We start from the raw sequence: 16,318 nt of genomic DNA on the forward strand, positions 1-16,318 counted from the left end.
AGCCGTAATATTTATGACGCGTTTGGTGGCTATACTCTACGTTTAAGATATCTGTGACGTTATCTTTTCACAATACAATGTAAGACCGTGTGTCGCCCGTGCTGTACTGACTTAAGACAGGGAGTGTCTCACAGTTGCTCTGGCCAGCCCATTCTCCAGATCTCTCAACGACTGGAAACATCTGGTCGTGGGTTGCCGAGAGATCGGCACCCTAGCACTCGCCAGCCACTACGTTTATGATTTCTGGTATAGCATGAGGTACCCATGTCTATTGTCCAAACTCATTTCGACTCGATGCCCAGCAGAGTTAGATCACTGTTGCTGCTAGATGTGTTGCAGATTCTAATGGCCAGTAGAGTACTTATCAAAGAGGAGCCGTTCATTGGAATCTGACAATAACGCCGAGAAAGATATACTGGTTCGATTTGTCTTTCTTGCGCTATGCTTGCCATCCTTTTGTAAGCAAATGTCGCCTATTGATCACCTTATGGAACAGTATCTGAAAAGAGAAAGCTGTGTGCTGCACCGTGGCAAGAGTCGTACTGTGTCCTCTCAGGAAGCCTGAGATATTAGATAACGGCCTTGGGGATAGAAACCGCACGTGGTTTCAAAAAAGCAGAAAAGTGCGACTGGTGCTGACATTTTCTTCACGAACATTATCACAGCTGCGGAATCACCACCAAGATTTTCCGCACGCTGGACAAGAAATGAAGAAACTGATTGATTTTGTGGTAAGTTCCTATGGGACCAAACTGCTGAGGTCATCGGTCCTTAGGCTTACACACTAGTTAATCCAGTTTAAACTAACTTACGCTAAGGACAAGACGCACAGCCTTCCCCGAGGGAGGACTCGAACCCCCGACGGGGGGAGCTGCGCGGACCGTGACAAGACGCCCTAGACCGCGCGGCTAAGAAACTGAAACTGCGGAAAGTGTTTAGAACGAATGGAAGAAGCCTGCGGCAGTTTTCAAAGTTTGAGTCGCTGATAACGGATGGAATGTGCTAGCAAAAGGCATATGTATCACTTCTAATCCAGGTCGGACACACAATGTTAATTTACATATGACTATAGCGGCATATGGTAGGTGAGACGCCCGCTAAACCCGCTGGGCAGAACAGGTAATTAGGATTGTGGAAAGGGCGAAATAAGGTTGGGGTCAGTTTCACCTTCTAATGGTAATTTATTGCAAATTAAAAACGCATTAACAACCAAAGCGTCACATAGCCGAACCTTTACCAAATGCAACTCTTTCACGGCTCAAGGCCTCCAAACAAGAAATCTTAAAAATCAACAAGATAAAAATGCAGTTAAAATGGCAAATAAAATAATTTAAAAAAAGATACATCGCAGCTAGGTGGAAAGCCTCAAGGCAAAGTAGATAGAACAAACGTATGCAAGGTGCAATATAAATGGCTGAAGGCCACAATGAAATTTCAAAATTTTTAAAAATATATTACCATAATCTTTTAAAGGCAGAAAGCCCACAATTAATTTTCCGAAATTTTTAAAAAATATCTTCATAAGCCTTAAATTTTAAATAACTGAAAACAGATAATTAAACACGGATGTGAAAGACAATAAAGACAACGGCACTCAGAAGCCTCCAGGGAGGTCGGTCTGCCCTCGTTCACTTAGGTGAGACAGGTAGTGAACCCAACTACACTTGATCCGCCGGAACCCAACTAGGGGACATCCACTGACCGACCGACACAACGACTTGTTTGCCACCAATCAGTACATGAGAACTCAAACACCAAGGATTACGAACGTAATTATCCACAATCAAATATGTACAAACACTCGGTGTTGCTCACAGGAAAACCTCCCCAACAGCGAACAACCGAAACGAAACACAAAATGAATGGACGGATACATGCAACCGCTACTCAACTTGACGTCCTGGGTCGGTGAACCACGAACCTCGTAGCAATCGAACAGCTCCACACACGCTCCGACACTGCGCAGGGACCGCCAGCGGACCCGCCGATTACACCGCATGGAGATATCCTCCCTGGTCCGCACCAACCGACCGACTACCCTCAGAATGCCGACCACTTCTAAAATAGTCGTCAGTGGAAATAACACCAACTACACACACAAGCTGACAAACACTTGCACTAAGACCTAAACGATAACCAACAGTAACTAAGCACGCACGAAGACAAATCGGGAGTCGATGCACACACACACACACACACACACAGCCGACTCATGAACGATCGGCGCCGGCCGTAGTGGCCGTGCGGTTCTAGGCGCTGGAGTCTGGAACCGCGAGACCGCTACGGTCGCAGGTTCGAATCCTGCCACGGGCATGGATGTGTGTGATGTCCTTAGGTTAGTTAGGTTTAATTAGTTCTAAGTTCTAGGGGACTAATGACCTCAGAAGTTGAGTCCCATAGTGCTCAGAGCCATTTGAACCATTTTTTGAACGGGTTGCGAACCAAAAGACGTCGTCCGCTAGGACGACCGACCAACGAGCCACCAAGACCGTGGCCCGGCTCAAGTGATGCGTGGCGGCAATGGTCGGGCGAGCCATGTCGCAGACCTCACTGCTCCAACCCGACTGCACTAGGGCCGCATTGCAACTCCCCGACTGGCAGGTCCGGACTGCGCTCCACACACGTTCCAACTGACTGGCAGACCCGAACTCGCAACCCGAACTCCCGACCGCAACTGCTTACGACAAACAACGACCGGGAAGTAATAGTAGTCAAAAAAGATACTACGAGAGGGGATATGTCGATACACGCTGTTAGCGCAGGTCACGGTCGGGCAAAGTAGCAACTCAGTAGTAATTTAAATTAACGTAGTGAGGTGAAAGTACGTTTAAAACAGGGTGTAAAACACATGATGGCGCGAACACGAGCCGCGCACGGCTCAGTAGGGAAAAGAATAATTTAACGTCACCAACAAAATGATCATGCACGTAAGGTAAACAAAATGTGTTTTCACTGATTCAGTTTCAAACAGATATAAGATACGATTCATTCTTACTGACATTATTGTTCTACACTACCAGATCAAAAGTATTCAGACACCTGTTAATAACTGCTGTGTCGAACCTCGCCTTTATGGGGGCTTGCTTTCAATGAGGTGTATGAATGTGTGTCTAGGGGGTGGCGGCCCATTCTTACTCGAGAGCCGTAACCAGAAGAGGTAGTGATGTTAGACGCTGTAGTCTGAAGCTGACATTCTAACTCTTCCAAAAAGTGTTCTATTGGGTTCAGGTTGAAACTCTGGGCATCACCTTCATGGTGACTTGAACTCTGCTGGGAACACTTTCAATGTATCTGACAGTACGTGGAGGGATGGGAGCCCATTCTTCCTCAACAGCCAAAATCAGAGACTGCAGTGATGATGGACGCTGAGGTCTGAAGCTAAGTCGACGTTCTAACTCACCTAGATTTGTTCCATTGGGATCAGATCAGGACTCTGCGTAGGTCAGTCCATTTCGGGAATGTTACAGTCCACGAACCACTTTCTCAAAGATGCTACTTTAAAACATGGTACGTTGTCAATCTCATACAAACAATCTTCACCTCCGAACTGTTTCTTTAGTCTATGCGCCACAGAACGTTGTAAAATTTCATTTCCTTTCGTATTTAGCGTTTTCTTAGCGAAATAAGGGGACCACACCCTAACCACGAAAACACCCTCATACCCCCTCTCTACTTCACTGTTGGCACTACACATGATGACAGGCAGTGCTATCCAGGCATTCACCAGAACCTCTATCGGATCCTCACCGTGTATAGACTGATTCATCACTTCCACTCACTCGTTTCTAGTCATCTACTGCGCAATGGCTTTGCTCCTTACACTACCTGAAGCGTCGCTTAGTGTTGACTGCAGAAATGTGTGGATTACGAGGACCTGCTCAACCTTGTACCCCATTCTATGTAAGTTCCTAGGCATAGTCATTGTGTTACCTGGACTGCCTGTAACCTGCAAGTGATTGCATGTGGCTTTTTACAGCCAGGCTCCGCAATGCACAATACCCGTGTCCGTCACTGCATGAGATCTACCTGCTCCTGGTTTAACTGCGGTTGTTCCGCCTTCTTCCCACTTCACAATCACGTTAGCAACATTTAAATTTATTGGCTTTAAAAGCATTGAAACATCCCTGATGGATATGTTACTCATGACATTCAATGACGTTGAAAGCTATTTGAGCTCCTCTAACCGATCCATTTTGCTGTTACTGTTTCTCCACTGACAACACAATACTCTCCGCCTCCTTTTGCACTCTTAGACCCGCCTCTCGTAACTTCTAGTGGTCAGTTCCGCATACGCAGTGATGTCTGGATACTTTTGATCTAATAGTACGCGCGCCAGTAAATCCACGACTGCATAATCGTGTGCAATGAAAATTCCTGCCTTAAACTCCTACAAGTCTGGAACAAGGGTTCGCTACACCTGCACCTTTACAAAATTGCTTAGGTGGAAGTCTTGTGAAGCCAGCTAATCGTGGCTACCACCGAATCAGATCATCTCGTCCAACCCACCTATCAGGAAAATTTTCATCCAGAAATGGATACTTAATGACCAGCGACTTGGTGATAGAAGTGTTCCAATTATTTTTTTCATAATGCGGGGCCAGTACCACCATTAGACTTGCTTATTTGCAGTGTTACATTTACGCGATCATGATTTCGGCTTCAAAGTGCCATTATCAAGTGTTTTAAGTGTTATACAGAGCCTAAGATGGCATACTCTAGTATTTAAAATACACTATTAGTGTATTTTAAATACGAGAGTATGCCATCCTAGGCTATGTATAACACTTAAAACACTTGATAATGGCACTTTGAAGCCGAAATCATGATCGTGTAAGTGTAACTGTAACACTGCAAATAAACAACAGTCTAATAGCGGTGCTGACTTTAAAGAAATGAATCATGGCACCGGTAACTTCCTATTGAAGGTAGTACAGCTGAGAAAGAATGAATCGTCCAGTGACGCAGTTTTGATTGATTTCGAACCGCAAATTGACATTTGGACTGCCCTTTCAATTTCATGTGTTACTTGAGGACGTCCTGATATCCAAGCACGAACAATATGGGAGTTCAGTTTGGCGGTTACGTGACAAATTGCCTCAATGGAGAAACAAATTATTTCCAAAAAGCCGTTGTTTGTGTCAGTCGTGGCTGTAAAATGTTCGGTCTGAGGTCTGTCCATCGCTTTTAGTGCCTGAAGCAGTTGCACCTTGTAACCATGAGGAAGTAATCTCAAATGCAAGACTTTGTGCACTCTTGATCGCGACATTTGCTACTTATAATGGTTCTCTTTTCTGAGTTTTTTCTCAGTAGCAGGATCAGTCTAGTCATAGAGAAGGCAGATAACTCGGAAAAATATGTAATTGCCATCTCTTTCTCATCGCTATTACATAAAAGTAGTCAAGCCATTTCTGCTTTATTATATTTTAGTAACATCGATTTTACGTTCTGCTTAACGGAGCTAATTGACAAATGTTACTACTTTTCTTGCTAACTTTCTTGAAAGATCCCAGAAAAATAACAACCATTATTGTTCAAAAAGACTGGCGTCTACGCTGTATCCTAGAACTCATTCATCTTCTCAACACCTTTGCGGTGCGCGGTAGGCGCAGCAGCGGCACTCCACGATATGCAACGAGCGAATTCCATTGTGAAACAATAAATTTCATTTATTAAATCATAGCTCACAAAACAATGCCAAACGGCATTATTTATCACTACGTCAGCAGCAGGAGTTTGAACGCTATTGCCAACAATTTTGTGACACCACAAAGTCTCTTGCCATACGCATCAGTGCAAATGCCTGCCGTACCTTTTTCCACTCAGGTGTCAGAAACTGATAACTACCGCTTCCCTCCCCCCTGTTCACGCTACGTTCCAAAACATGACATACGCGAAGCGCAAGTATTTGGTCAGGGGAATGGCTCCCTTCCTCGGCGTGTCAGGAAGTTCGGCAGTACTTTGCTGTCGGACTTCTTCTCTATGAACCAGGCTACACATTGAGCTCCCTCCTCTGGCATCCACGTTTACTCTCGCCTCTACATTTCTGATTCGAGACCATTTGGGCTGATGTAGCAAAGTCCGTATTGTCCCTACCTTAGCCTGCAAGATCTCCAATTGAAAATGTCAGGAGCATCGTGGGTAGGGTCCTCCAACCAGCTCGGCCAGCCGGAGTGGCCTAGCGGTTCTAGGCGCTTCAGTCTGGAACCGCGTGACCGCTACGGTCGCAGGTTCGAATCCTGCCTCGGGCGTGGATGTGTGTGATGTCCTTAGGTTAGTTAGGTTTAAGTAGTTCTAAGTTCTAGGTGACCGATGACCTCAGATGTTAAGTCCCATAGTGCTCAGAGCCATTTGAACCATTTTTAACGCGCCAGTTGTACAGAATTTCGTGCAATATTCCTCAACAGGACGTCCAGCAATCACTGCCAAGCCGACTAAATGGATGCTTAAGGACCAGAGGTGGACCAACACTCTTTATGAAGATGTTTCTCTTGACTAAAGCAACCAACTTTTCTGAAATTGTGATCATTTATTGGTCTGTTCATTTACATCACATCTGCCAATGTCAGTCCCATTCGGATAATTCCTTCGTGGTTCGTCGTTTATTTTGTCTTAGAATGTAGTTTATCGACTGATCGTCCGCCTGAGTATGTTTGAAAGTTTCCCTACTGTAATTCGCTTTCCAATATTGATAGGCTTTACCCGCTCTGAGGCACATCGTAAGTTACTCACTTTTTGATCAAATGCTGAAATTTGTGTTGCTCTCGCATAGAGCCGTTTATTGCAACCTAAAACTTCACATGGAAGTTATCTGTTTTTAAATATAAAAGAACAAGTTACACCAATGCTTAGATTTAGGAAATGTACGTGAGACGGTCGTAATCGGTTGTGAATTTGTATTTTGAAAGAGGGGTTCAGATTACCGCGTGGCCAACTTGATTTATTTTCTCTGTGTTTTGAGAAAGCTTTTTCAGTTATCGTTTCACAGTCCTCTGAAATGTCTAACAAAGCGGTATTAGTTTCGAAGAGACGGTATATTAGCACAGAACAATATTTATTTTAAACATGGTTTTTCTTTTCAAATTGACGCAGTCGTATATTCACGGAGAGGTCCACCTGAAAATGGCTATAAGTTCACATCGGCCAACATTAGTTCAAATAAATACTGTTTTACGTAAATATACAGTCTTGGAGGTAAAAATGTCGTCTACTCATGCATCTGAGACCGCGTAGCTGCTCTTACATGTCCACTGGTTCAACGAGGACACGCCCAGTCCTCCTCTCTGACGACCTCTTCAAATCCTATACCATCACGGAAGTAAACCAATAAAAAAAATTGAAAATGTACGCAGACAGTTTCAAATTGTGTTTGTAAATATTGGCAGAAAGTTGCAGTCATTTCGACAGGCCTTTCTTCGCGGAAGTGGACAGAGGTCTGACTAAGGAAAGTACTTACTTTGAGCTTAGTTTATCAGCTGTTTCCCCAGAGAAAAAAACGTTTTGGAACATAATGGAATGACAACGCGCAACCGATGTCCCGGCGACACGCAAACACTGGCGAGCACGCAAGCTCCAGAGAGATACGTACTCGTTGATTGAGTGATTTCCCACAGGAGCGTCTGACGCCCCCTTTTCAGTTACAAGACTGTAGTCATATATCTGTTGGTGAGAGAGTAGCGGTACCAAAAACTTACGTCGTGAATCATTTACCGTTATATCATCTGTAGTTGGGTTGGGGTTGTTGTGGGGGAGAAGACCAGACAGCGAGGTCATCGGTCTCATCGGATTAGGGAAGGACGGGGAAGGACGTTGGCCGTGCCCTTTCAAAGGAACCATCCCGGCATTTGCCTGGAGCGATTTAGGGAAATCACGGAAAACCTAAATCAGGATGGCCGGAGGCGGGATTGAACCGTCGTCCTCCCGAATGCGAGTCCAGTGTGCTAACCCCTGCGCCACCTCGCTCGGTCATTATGTAGTTCACTGATATACAGTCATCATCAACGGCGTCATCATCATCATCAGCGTCTTGTTGGTGTAGTCATTCTTCTCTGTCCGTCACCATCTTCAACATCTAATTGTAGGTGTTGCAGTTCCTTCCACTGATAACAATTTGTATTACTGTTGTTCTGTGCCTACCTCTTACTTTTATTTCCACATTTTTGCTCCTAAATTTATTTTCTGAAGGTTTAATGTCAAATCAGGCGTCCAATTAATTTTCCTTCGCTGTGACATATTAATCATTGTCATTTTCTCTTTAGTTTCTTTCAGTATATATTCAGTGGATTTTCTTTCCGTCCAAGATATTTTTGTGACTCTTCTCCATATGAGTGTCTTTACTGCTTCTAAAATTTTTTTCCTGTTTCCCAGGAATTCACACTTAGTAACCATATCACCCCAAATAAATGTCTTGATGAATTTCTTTATTGTTTCTATGTAAGATGGTCTCTTATTTTTATCGGCTTGTCTTATCTTTACAATCTTCTCTTAATATCCAACATACTTCTGTTGTCATCTGTTGTTTGACTTCCCAAACAGTAAAATTCTGTTACTTGCATTAGTACTGTATTTCCTATCTCAATGTTTGCCCTACTTGTCTGTTCGATTTATGTATCACCATTATTTTAGTTTTGTTTGTGTTTATTCTCAGTTTGTGATTGTCCAAGAAATGAGACACACTTATTGAGAGGTGCAAAGCCCCAGTTGCCGGTTACCTATCTAACGGTTCCCAGGCATGACGAATACCTGATTGCCAGTATTTCGTTCATGTCTTGCCGAATTTAAAAGTCTAAACTGCTGTAGTAATCTACTGATTAAGAGGTATAATGTTATATCGGAAGTTCAACACAATAAGTCACACATTAAAATCAGAAATTATTTACGCAATATATCTTGAGGAAGTTTAACTCACGGCGTGCAACTTACCCAAAATATCCGAGAATTTCCACGCACCGGTCAAACCAGTAGCAGTACGACATTCCGTAGCTAGATATCTCATCTACATCTACATCTACATGATTACTCTGCAATTCACATTTAAGTGCTTGGCAGAGGGTTCATCGAACCACAATCATACTATCTCTCTACCATTCCACTCCCGAACAGCGCGCGGGAAAAACTAACACCTAAACCATTCTGTTCGAGCTCTGATTTCTCTTATTTTATTTTGATGATCATTCCTACCTATGTAAGTTGGGCTCAACAAAATATTTTCGCATTCGGAAGAGAAAGTTGGTGACTGAAATTTAGTAAATAGATCTCGCCGCGACGAAAAACGTCTTTGCTTTAATGACTTCCATCCCAACTCGCGAATCATATCTGCCACACTCTCTCCCCTATTACGTGATAATAAAAAACGAGCTGCCCTTTTTTGCACCCTTTCTATGTCCTCCATCAATCCCACCTGGTAAGGATCCCACACCGCGCAGCAATATTCTAACAGAGGACGAAAGAGTGTAGTGTAAGCTGTCTCTTTAGTGGACTTGTTGCGTCCTGCCAATGAAACGCAACCTTTGGCTCGCCTTCCCCACAACTGAAGTTGTTCGTAATTTTAACACCCAGGTACTTAGTTGAATTGACAGCCTTGAGAATTGTACTATTTATCGAGTAATCGAATTCCAATGGATTTCTTTTGGAACTCATGTGGATCACCTCACACTTTTCGTTATTTAGCGTCAACTGCCACCTGCCACACCATACAGCAATCTTTTCTAAATCGCTTTGCAACTGATACTGGTCTTCGGATGACCTTACTAGACGGTAAATTACAACATCATCTACGAACAACCTAAGAGAACTGCTCAGATTGTCACCCAGGTCATTTATATAGATCAGGAACAGCAGAGGTCCCAGGACGCTGCTGTGGCACAAAGTAACGTCGTCTTTGGCTCATGCAGTTGTAAGTTGTAGTGGTGGGTATTAGGATGTGTTTTAGTGCTTATGTGAATTGTGAAATGGATAACGTGAAGGAGCAATGGGTTTGCATCAAATTGTGTTTCAAATTGAAGGAAACTGCAGCTGAAACCCACCGCATGCAGACAGAGGCATTTAGTGAGAGTGCTCTAAGTCAAGCAAGAATATTTGAGTGGTTCAGGCACTTCAGGGAAGGCTGAGAACTTGCAGTAGACGACAAACATTCTAGTCGACCGTCAACACGCACAACACCGGAAATGGTCATGAAAGTGCGGGATGTGATCCAGGCCGACGAGCTGAACATGATACCAATTGCAGACTGTCGACCACTGAAACCTCAGTTTTCAGACATGCACTGAGCAGCAACTAAGGTTTCGAGAGTGTCCAGAATTCTTATCCCGAATGACAACAGGTGGTGAATCTTGGGTCTATAGTTATGAGTCTGAAACGAAACAGCAATCTTAAAAACGGGAAAGCCATCTTATCCAAGGCCACAAAAGCTCGACAAGTTCGCAGCAGCATGAAGTCAATGGTGATCATTTTTTTCGGCAATCGGGGGAATAGTGCATAAATAGTTTGTATCACCGGATCAGACTGTCAACGGGCAGTTTTACTGTGAGGTTTTAGAGGTGACCGAGAGAAAATGTTCGGCGCAAACGGCCAGATTTGTGGAAAACGGAAGACTGGTTGGTGCAACATAACAACGCACCCACGCACACGTCGCTCGTTGTGAAGGAATTCATAGCCAAAAACAACATGAAAACGGTTCCCCATTCTCTCTACTCGTCAGACCTAACACTGTGCTTCTACCTGTTCCCAAGGATGAAAATCGCTTACAAAGGCGATGTTCTGACTCGATTGAAGAAATCCAACTGTAATCGCAACGGGCCCTGAACGATCTTCACCCTGCGGTCCTGCAGGAGTGCTTCTAAAAATGGGAACAACGCTGGGATCGTTGCATACACGCCAGAGACGTCTACTTTGAAGGTGATGGAGGACATTAGGATGTGAGTATAGTTTTCTGATTTTTACAATGGAATTCTCGGACATTTTGTGTAGCACCTCGTACTCATCCGGTATTTCAGAATGAGAGCGCTTTAGCCTTCCAGTAAACACATGACTTCACGCCTCTTCGAAATTTTTTTCCGCTGACACCCCCACAAAATATTGAAAGGAAAAAGTTTATCGCTTTCTGTATTTTATTCAACTTTCTCGACTACTAACTTTAATCGCAACACAGTATGCAGACAGCATCCACAATACCACTGCATGTACCTGTGAAGTTATACCATTGTACAACCTATAATCAATAGATATGACGTCATTAACATTAAGAAGCATTTTATACATTGAATTCGACTATTTAAATATTAAGGGTGGAGGTCAACTAATCGAATACAGTTTATTTGTCTAATGGGATGCAAATAAACACAGCAAAAACAGAGTGTATGGTCATCAGTACAAGACTCAGAATTCCAATATTAAATAGGAGAATCTACCATTAGCCAAGTAAGTGCATTTAAATAGCTTGGAAGCACAATACCTGAAGACTTGAGGTGTCACCAGGAGGTGAAACCTCGAATTGCCATAGCGAAGGGGGCATTCAACAGAACGAATAGACTCTTACGTGGCAAATTAGATAAAAGACTAAGGAAAAGGCTTGGAAAATGTTTTGTCTGGAGTGTGGCATTACATGGGGCAGAAACATGGACGCTGAGACGAGAGGATGAAAAAAGGTTAGAAGCATTTGAGATGTGGATGTGGAGGAGAATGGAGAGAATAAGCTGGATGGAAAGAGTGAGTAATGAAAGAGTATTGGAAAGGGTTGGTGAGAAAAGATGTCTGCTGAAGGTTGTAAGAGAAAGGAAAAAGAACTGGTAGGGACATTCATTGAGAAGGGAGAGCTTACTAGCACATGCTTTGGAAGGATTGGTTTGTGGGAGGAGACTGAGTGGAAGAAGGAGATACAAGATGACAGACGACATAAAGGGAAGAGGAAATTATGCAGACCTGAAGAGGACGGCAGGAGACCGGACAGCCTGGAGAACTATCATGTGAAAACCTGCCTTTTGGCAGAACACTGATGATGATGATGATGATTACTTTAATCCCTTCTATGACGCTTTTGATTGTTTTTATTGGTCTTTGTATAAATAAATTAAATAAATATGGAGATAGAGTGTAGCCATGTATTTCACATCAGTTTATTCAATCCCCTTCGTTAATACCACTGATATCTATTTCTGTATTTTGATTTTTGTGTAGATTGAGAATCGGTTTATCTTTCCAGTCTATTCCAATTTTATTCACTTATTTAAACAGTATTTTCCAGTCCACTCTATCGAAGACTTTCTCGAAGTCAATGAATGTGTCATTGTTGTTCTGCTTATTTCAGTTCTTCTGTCTAAAATCATTCATAGTGCAGTTATGGGTACCCTTTCCTCAAACAAAATTGGTCTTCTTTAAGTGATGACTATGCTTTGTTTTTAATCGTTCTTTATCAATAACGAGCAGAGTTTTTGAAGCCTGTCCGATAGTCATAGAAAGATTCCAATCATCACGATCGTTCTATTCTGCAGTGGAGTTCCTCGCACTAATTTAGAACTTTATTCGTATACTTTTTTCGTGTTTTATTCTTTCTCTTACAAATTTTCTGATCAGCATTCTGTTAACTACATAATGACTCATTCCTTGCCTGTCCCCATGGATCATGATGGTTAAATAAATAAATAAAATAAAGAAGTGGCTGAAGCACATGTTCGATGTTGAAATTATGTTCTCCACAGGGATGTCAGAGGACGGAATAATTGATTTATGAACTGAAGCTATCTTCATGTGGATCCAAGTGAGGTACATCCCTAAGCCTGGACCATTGTAATGGGGATTTGAGATGTCAGGCCGTTAATAGTTTATATATTGAATTCCTTTTAATGGTGATTTCCGCTCTATCAATTGGGGACATTTGTCCTTTTACGTAGGTCCTCTTCTGTGAGAGGCTTTCTGCAAGACGTAGGATTGAAGAGGATATGCTGTTGCACGCCATGTACTAGTAATGCACTATTTTAACATATTTTAACCTATTTTAACTTTTGTGGACTCACATTTCAATGTACGTGTAGCGCTTTTTTTCTATGACTTTCTGTTGGTTCTGTTTAGTTTTGATTATCTTAACTATGTGGGTAGGTGTTGTTCATGATTTATAATTTTGCAGATGCAACTGATGGAGTGACACACGTGCAGAAACTGGGTTGTGCCCTCTTTTTTACAGAAAAATACTTTTTATAACTGTTGTGGGTCTTTTCATTGATAAGTTATCTTCAGTTATGCCACATGCAGCTGAAGCCGCACATTGACGATTAGATCTAGCAGAGCTGCCAAACAGCTAGGATGTTGACTGATACATTTCATCTGCTTTTGAAAACAGTCCAACACATTTTTGTATAGGATTAAAAATGGGTGATTTGATGGGTAAGGTAATGTGCCACAGGGCGCGTAAGTTTTCTTCAAACCAGAAACTTATGCATGCAGCCCTGCGGACAGAGTAGTTGTCAGCTTCGGAGATGGGAGTGTCCACAACATATTTATGTTGGAGACGTAGAAGAAAGGGTAACAATTGGTCACTGATAATGTCTAAATAGCCAACCTCGTTCATATTCATGGCAACCTGATTGAGTTGCCCCAAACAATGGTTTGGAACACTCTTCCAAAGCCTCACAGAATCACCTCCATCCTGAACTACATCCTCCATGCACTACAGGTTGAACATCTCATTGTCACACTCAACGCCCCAAATCATTTGAAAAGAGGAAAAATCGCCACTCATAGGTCCATACTGCATGCCACCTGTTACCAACTATCCAGATGTTGTGTTGTTTAGCTCTCTGAAGACATGCAGCTTTGTCTTACACTGTAACCAATGATCTTTTGTTTGGTACCTGAATGCATATGCCCAATGCATGCAGTTCCCATTGTAAGATTCTCTCCAAAAGTGTTTGAGATGGAGCTGCATTAATTCTTCTTCTTAGCGTGTCGACGACAACCATTTAAATGAAGTGTAGTGCCTAAGCAAGGAGCACTGCTTTTGGGCTTCCTAATGCGAGATCCTCTTACGTCACAATGCCTGTGAAGCTGGTGTAAATATGGCAGTGGAGGAGATGGATCATCACCTGCTCAACACCGCATCTGCAGAACACATCTTGGTTATAGCGCAGTTCCCATTTTATCATAGCAATTTTACTTCGGCCAATGCCCACATGAATACGATTAAGTGATCTCCTTGTCAGCCATAAGTTGTTTCCTTGGGAAAGCTCTACTTTCGGTGGTATCCCATCACTTTTAGCTCTTTCCTACCAGCACTTAAACCTCTCTTCCCCCTTTGACTTTACTAAGGAGGAGGTACTTGACGTGAAACTTTTCCTTGTGCGAAGATGTCGAGCAACAGGTCCATGCTCATGAAGTGGACGTCTGTCATCAGTTTTGCTGTTACTATCTGCCTGATATTGGATGACCTATTCCGACCAAAAGTTTAATCTTGTGGACTGGGGTTGATGTCAAGATCCAATCACCTGGTGACAAGTTTGGTGAAGAGCAATATCAGTCTGTTTCAAGTGGCAAGATTGGTACGACACATGGGAAGTATATTCTCCTGCCGAATAGCTCAAGGACAGAGCCGACATCCAAAGTACATGCGGGTTTGCTCGCCAACTTGTACCCTTGAGTTTTTTAAGATAATATATCGTTTTGCGACATTCATTCTGACACTGTCACAATGTTCCTTGAATACCAGACTATTATCAAAAATAACCCCAAAGTATTTAGGGTAGAGCTATGACTGAGAGGAGTTCCCAGCCATGAGACCTTGTTGTTAGCATATCTGTTACGGAGATGGAAAACTCTGACTGCTATTTTGCTTGGTTTGGCTTCACGTTGTTGGCCTCGCTGTGCTTTCCCATGTCGTCAAGAGCAGATGAAAGATTCCTTCAATGCCTTCAAATTCTTTGTTTTTATCCACCATTTTTGTTTTGTTTTGAGAACTAACATAGAATCTTCTGTTGCTGAAAAGCTCTGCAGTGATCTTCATAAAGCAGTAATCTTTGGTTGTGTTGTACATCTTTGGGAGAAATTACCGGATCGTAGGCCACACTCAGATCAACAAACACAGGAGACCTTTCTTGAAGCCGTCCTTAACATGAAGGGTAATATTCAATACCTGCCCTGTACAAGACAGCCCATGTCGAAAGTCAGATTGTTCTACATTCATTGACAGCAGTAGTTCCTATTAAATCTGAAGCTGACTGTCGTTGACAAAGTGTGGTAACTAACAGTATCTTTTTACGAACACTGTACAGTCCTCTTCTGGAGTTTTACTGCACATCAGATAGGACTGATGGAAGACATGGAAAAATTTCAAAGAAGTGCAGCTCGTTTTGTATTATAGCGAAATAGGGAAGATGGTGTCGCGAATTTGATTCAGGAGTTGGAGTGGCGATCATTAAAACAAAGAAGTTTTCGTTGCAGTAGGCTCTCATAACAAAATTTCAGTTAAAAACATGTGGTATCACGTATCGATACTGTGGTGTCACTGCCAGACACCACACTTGCTAGGTGGTAGCTTAAATCGGCCGCGGTCCATTAGTACATGTCGGACCCGCGTGTCGCCACTGTGTGATCGCAGACCGAGCGCCACCACACGGCAGGTCTCGAGAGACGTACGAGAACTCGCCCCAGTTGTACGACGACGTTGCTAGCGACTATACGGACGAAGCCTTTGCTCTCATTTGCCGAGAGACAGTTAGAATAGCCTTCAGCTAAGTTCATGTCTACGACCTAGCAAGGCGCCATTAGCCTTAGATAGCTTGTATCTAAAGAGTCGCACTTGTATCGCCACAATCTCCAGATGTCTCATCAAGAACGATGTATACAAAGGAAGGATTAAAAGATAAGTACCAAAGGAGCTACGTACTTTTCTTTATAGCATTCATTAAGTCTCCTGTTTCAGACCTCACTCCATCCTTCGTGAGTTAGCGCGTGCATCTTGGCCGCCTCTTTCAATTAGTGTACGTAGTGTTGGTAAGTCTGCCGACACTACAGATACCACTCCATGGGCGTCACTTAGTTGGCAGTGGAATTGCAAATCTCTGTCAGATGCTGATAGTGGTTGTGTGGGATTTGGAGGAACCAATGGTGCGCGCCTGCTGAACCATACCTCCAGAGCCCCTGTACCACCACCGCAATGTACACACACCAAAAAAAGCTTTGCATCACCTCGGTTCCGAGAGTTCCGGAATCTGTACAGGAAACTGAAATAGAGATCAACATAAACATCATTTCCGCCATTTTTATTGCTCATGAAAACCACACATTGCATGTTGTGCCACTATACAGCGAGACCTTCAGAGGTGATGGTCCAGAT

Source organism: Schistocerca nitens, chromosome 9, assembly GCF_023898315.1.
Source record: "Schistocerca nitens isolate TAMUIC-IGC-003100 chromosome 9, iqSchNite1.1, whole genome shotgun sequence".
NCBI classification, from domain to species: Eukaryota; Metazoa; Arthropoda; class Insecta; order Orthoptera; family Acrididae; genus Schistocerca; species Schistocerca nitens.